Below are 5576 nucleotides of genomic sequence, written 5' to 3' on the forward strand. Positions count from 1 at the left end.
GTGCTAAAGCTAATAAAGAGAGTATTAAACATTTATTACATGACTAAAAGTCTCAAATAAGCACGAACTTAAGTAAATACGCGGCGGACTCCGAAGACGACGGCGACACCATTGGCAGCTGACTGAAGAACCGTACGCCTAGAACTCCTCAAAGTCGTCAATGTACTCCACCAGATTATCTTGGTCTAAATAGCGGTTTTGCAAGGATGAGTACACTTATGGTTGGTACTCAACAAGTCGTGGAAAATAGTATAGTGTAAGGCCAATCAAGGTATGGCTAAGGCTAAATCAGCATAAGCTTTTAATTAGGTTGGTCAAATTTTATTAGCAATTGACTAAGTGTAAGTTTATACTACCCGAAATTAAACAAGAACATAAATAAAGTAAACAACATATGCATGAATGAAGTAACAACAATTTAAGTCCATCTTTCGATATTATTATCATGTGAGGGTCAAGGTCCCTTTTAACCGTGAGCACGACTGATCGGTCAGTTTTACACTCTGCAGAGGTCGCACATCTTTACCCACAAGTCGCGTAAAAGTTCACAAGAACTTTGGACCCAACCATGCGGTGTTTGCAAGGCACCATACCACACTTTTGAGGTATGATTGCATAGGGACGCTACGAGGCCTTTATAAAGATTCGCTAGTAAGTGGTAATCCGCTAAGGTTCCTGGATCAATAGTAGAGCATAACAATCCCCTAGTGAGTACTTGTCTTAGCAAAGCCCACATCCCAAGAGAGCGAGTGTTATACCCCATCTGCCACCGCCCCTCTTGCCCTTTCGGTAAGATTACCCCAGACTAGAGTTTCTAATTATTCAGCCAAGACCAGAGCCATTTAGTCTTGTGGTAGCACTGTTTTCCTGGGTGGTCGCTCCATGTTCCGATTAAACATTTATGATCTTGTATTAATGAAAGGTATAACAGAAATAAAGCAAGATTAATCATTGACTTCAGTTAAACCACCATATCCCAAGTAAGCACTAAGCATGAGCTACCCAACATAAAAGTAAACCCGGTTGGTCAAGGCGAAGGTAAATTAAATCTAGGCAAACCTTAATTGGGACCCATCAAGATTACAACTATTATGTGCATAGCAATGTTGTATGGAACACAAAAGTAAAGGTGGACAGGACTTATAGAAGTGATCAAGGACACAACTTGCCTTCTTGGCCTTGCTCTTGCTGTTCGTACTCCTTGAAAGCTTGATCTTCAAATCCCTCAAACTGCGGACCGTCTACACGCGTCACACGAGCACATACAAGCAAACAAAGGTATAGAGTAAGAAAAACAGTACACCAATCATAATAAATAGAGAAAACAAGCTTGAAAGATTTATCTATGCTTTAAAACGAACACGTGGATGTAAAGAACGCGAAAAACGGAGTTAAGATGCAAAAGATATTATTAAAATAAGTTTCAGGAGCTTTTCTACGAGAAAACAAAACTTTCAGGGCTAATCTGCGAAAAACCGAGGACTTATACATAATTATGCGTATAAACCGAAGGTTTAACACGCAAAAACACAAAACAGGATGGTGGGTTGATTTTATAAAAACTCATGGGCTTAAGTGAAAGAAAACAGGACCAAAACGCAATTACTTTTGAATTAAAATGGATTGCGGGTTGATTTGCGGAAAAGGCGAGGGCTTAAATGCAAAAGTACGCGGCACTGCCGGCTTTGACCGATGCTACCGAGCAGGGACAGATCTGGTCCGTTCGATCTGGATCGAACGACCGGCGGTGAACACGTGCACAAGCTCGCTGCGTACCGTCGATTCGAGATCGAACGGCCGGCGCACGCGATGCTGGCGTAAGCAGCGGCGAGCGGCGGCTGGAGGCGGCTCGTGGCGGAGGTGCGGCGGCGCCTCGCCGGAGTTGCACGAAAACGCGCTCCGGGGCTCGGTTTGGAGCGCGGGTTGCACGGGAAGGACGCGGGGGATACCGCGAACTCGTTTGAGCCCTCGGGGAGAGCCAAGAGGTGGCGGAGCTCACCTTACGGCGGCGAGCTTGCGGCGGCGAAGAGGCTCGGGTGACTAAGGTTTGAGGTGCGGGTAGGGTTTGAGGCGCTGGCTTGGTGGTTGAGACGGGGGGGGGGGGGGGGGGGGGGGGGCGCTTATATAGGGGCGGAGGCGGGCGAGGTCGAGGCAGATGCGGAGAGGGGGCGCCGGGAAAAAGGAAGGTGCGGCGACGTAAGAAAAGGAAGGAGGCGCGTGGGATAGAAGGCTCGGGAGGAAGAAGAAAGGAAGGTGGAAGGAGGGGCTGACCGGCGGGCCCCACCTGTCGGCGACCGAGGGAAAAGGGACGTGCGGCACTAGCTGGGCCGGCGGAGGAGCAAGCTAGCTAGCTGGGCCGGCGTAAAGAAAGTGGGCTGGTGGAGGGAGCTGGGCTGAAGCGAAGAAGGTTGGGCCAGGGAAGCGAGCTGCTGTGCGGCTGGGCTGAGGGAAAAAGAGATGCAGCCTAAGAGAAAAGAAAAGGAAAAACCTTTTTGCAAAAGAGATTTGAGTTTAGAATATGAATTTGAAATTTTAATTTGATCAAACACCATCAATCAAAATAAATGCACCAGCATGCAATGCACAATAAACTCCTATGGTGAATTAATTTAATTAGAGAAAATGCAAATTTAAATGCCTAGAAATTTAAATGACGACCTAATTGAGCAATTTTTACTGAATTTGAATTCTTTAAATTTTGGGTGTTACATGTGGCGTAGCTGTGCCAGATTAAGGTCGAGAATTCATCTGGCGGTGTTGCAGGTGAAAGAGCTCTGTATAGTGCTTTGGTGGTGAAAGGCGTAAGGGTTGTGCGCATGCTCCGCTGATCGGGAACATCTGGCAGGAGGTGGACGTCTTGGAGGGCTTGCATAAGAGTGGCTAGCTCCTCACGAGCAATGGAGGACAACCTGGGTTGAAGGTGCAGGTTCCACGCACCAGACTCAACAGCATTTTGCACAGAGTGGTTAGGTCTCAAGGCATGGGAGAAGAGAGCCTGCATGGCCATCGCCAATGCAAGGTCGTGGAACCGATCCAGTGATCGGACCAGAAGCAGGTGGAAGCCCCATTACCCAGGATCACCGAGGTGCTCTCCCTGAAGGTGCTTGTGCTCCACCACTAACTGCCTCTTGTCCATGTACAACATCGCCAAACTGAGATGTAGCTTTGTTTTCTATCCTTTTTCTAGCCTTGTGCTTCTTATCGAGCCAGTTTCTTTTTCGTTTTGAACTTTTTGTTTGGACATCATTTTTCTTTAGGTAGTATTAATCAAGGATGTCAAGTGTGCTGTACATGAATCCTGAGAAGTGCTTGTACTTGTATTGACCTGAAAAGTGCTTGTACTTGTATTGACCCTTTCAGGAATTTCCTTACCAAGGATGTCAAGTGTGCTGTCCACTAACATTGTGCACTCAGGAGAGTTAGCTGCTTGGTGTGCCAAATTGAGAAATTTTGTGGGGCATATATTTGAACCGAAGCATAGCATCCATCTTAGGATTTTCAATTATGTTTCTCCCTTGGTTGTCTTGTACAGTTATAGTCCGTGCTTTCCTTGTCCAACGCTTTAACACGTATTGTGGTGGTAGTGACTTGATATTCATCAAATCAAGAACCTTAAGAGCATGGCTACACAACATCCCAATTCTATCAAACTGCTTGCAGCTGCATACAACCGTTTCCTTCAAAGATCACCGACAACTTTATATTCCTCCTCATATGTAAAATCCCCTACTAGATATTCATTTCTACCATCCAGTGCTTTGGTGCAAGCTGCCAAGGATCTTTCATATTGACCTTGAAAAGCTTCAAATATAAAGGTGTGTACAGCTTGCTAGCCTGCACCAACATAGGTGGTGACCTCATCATACATATTTTAGGCATTTTTTCCTTGAACCAAATTCTGAATTTAGTTCATTATTCCTTTCCCTTGCACCACCCTTTCAAAATGTTTAAAGAACCGGATGATATCAAAATCCAATTTGAAATGGATTTTCAAGTCATTGTTCAAACTCTCACTCAATTGTGTACTTCTCATTCCTAATGTGAAGACATCCTTCATATAACATTTAGCCCATTTTTCTTTCAACTTGTAAATACTGTCTAACCAAGTTTGCTTGCTCACCTTTTGCCTCATGAGGTTAAACTTTTGTTCAAATTCTGCAATGTCTTCATACTCAAACATGCATGCACTAAAATCCGATAGAATACTGGGTTCCTCATTCTCCTCCTTTTTCTTCTTCCTTTTCCTCTCTTTATTCTTCTCTCAACTCTTCTCCATTCTATTGTCTTCGATCTCCTCTCCATTCTTCTCTTCATGTAGATGCTTGACTGCATTTTGCATGATGTGAAAGGTGCTTAATCCATGCCATGCTTCTGTAAACACTTGAGAAACTGCCTTCCCCATTGCAGCATCTTGATTTGTATGAATATTTTAGGTTGTTGTCCATTATGAGATTTTAGAAAGGTCTCAAACAACCACTTGAAAGATTGAAAGGTTTCATCATACATGGGAGCAGCCCCAAAACAACACCAAAAGGCCTACTCTCCTTGTTTGTTCCAAAAGTAGTGTCAAAACTAATGACATCACCAAAATGTGCATAGTCCATGATCATTTTAGCATCACCCAGAATATGTTTGTTATTTGTTCTTCACAATCCATTTGCAGTGCATATTGGAATGATGGGTTCTCAGCAATTTTATCATGAAAATACTTGAGCATGCTACATGCTCGGCCGTATGCCATCTCTCTTTGGCACTTGGTCCGCAAATAATTCTTGTGATCACGAAGGGTGTAACTAAGATTGAGTGGACCACCGACTTGAGAACTAGCCAACTCATGTGCAGCTTTTGGTCCAATTCCTACATCATCTGCTGTTCAATTTCAAAAGCTTGTAAATCTGAAATTTTCCTTTGTGGCGCCATTAGATGCAAGGTTGCTGGCAGGTGTAATGCGTGATTGTGTTCCAAAACCACTTCACTCACTTTCAAATTTCCTTTTTCCCGGTCCAATTTAAGATTCATGTGCACTTGACAATCAGTTCTAGTTTCAGCTCGAGGGCACTTTGTTAAATGATCTCTTTTGTCTGGCAACCGATGACCCTCATTTACACAAACAAACCTACATGATGTAATCTTGCCATCACGCCTTTTATTTGTATACCTTTTTCTAACCTCAAAGCCCTTCTGCCCACTGTAGCTAAGCCAAAATGCCCAAGCTTCATCAGAATTTTTAAATTCCATGCCAAGGTAAGGCACCAGGCCAGGGATCAAGCCCTCTCTGTATAGATATTGGAGAAAAAGCAAATAATTTTAGTTGACCGGAAATTTTGTAACGAAGAAGCAAGAAGTTTTATTACACACCTATGTTCTCCCATGACCGGAGTGTTAGATTTGCCTTGATTTGCATCCATCGCAATAGTATCTCAACCAAATGATTCATCCACGAGAAAATGAGACCTTCAAGTTCAAAGAAACATAATGATGCCTCTCGACCCGTCGGGCATTTCTTTTTCTTAATATAGCAGCAGGCTCGTTTCAAAAAAAAATGATGCAATTATATGAATCCCGTAAGCCATTCA

General features: G+C 43.9%; 1 pseudogene; it reads right to left on the reverse strand.

The window, feature by feature from the left end:
- Positions 1-2835: 2835 nt before the first annotated feature.
- LOC140221501 (protein FAR1-RELATED SEQUENCE 5-like) lies at positions 2836-5265 on the reverse strand (annotated as a pseudogene).
- Positions 5266-5576: the final 311 nt, after the last annotated feature.

Source organism: Setaria viridis, chromosome 9 (assembly GCF_005286985.2).
Source record: "Setaria viridis chromosome 9, Setaria_viridis_v4.0, whole genome shotgun sequence".
NCBI lineage: Eukaryota > Viridiplantae > Streptophyta > Magnoliopsida > Poales > Poaceae > Setaria > Setaria viridis.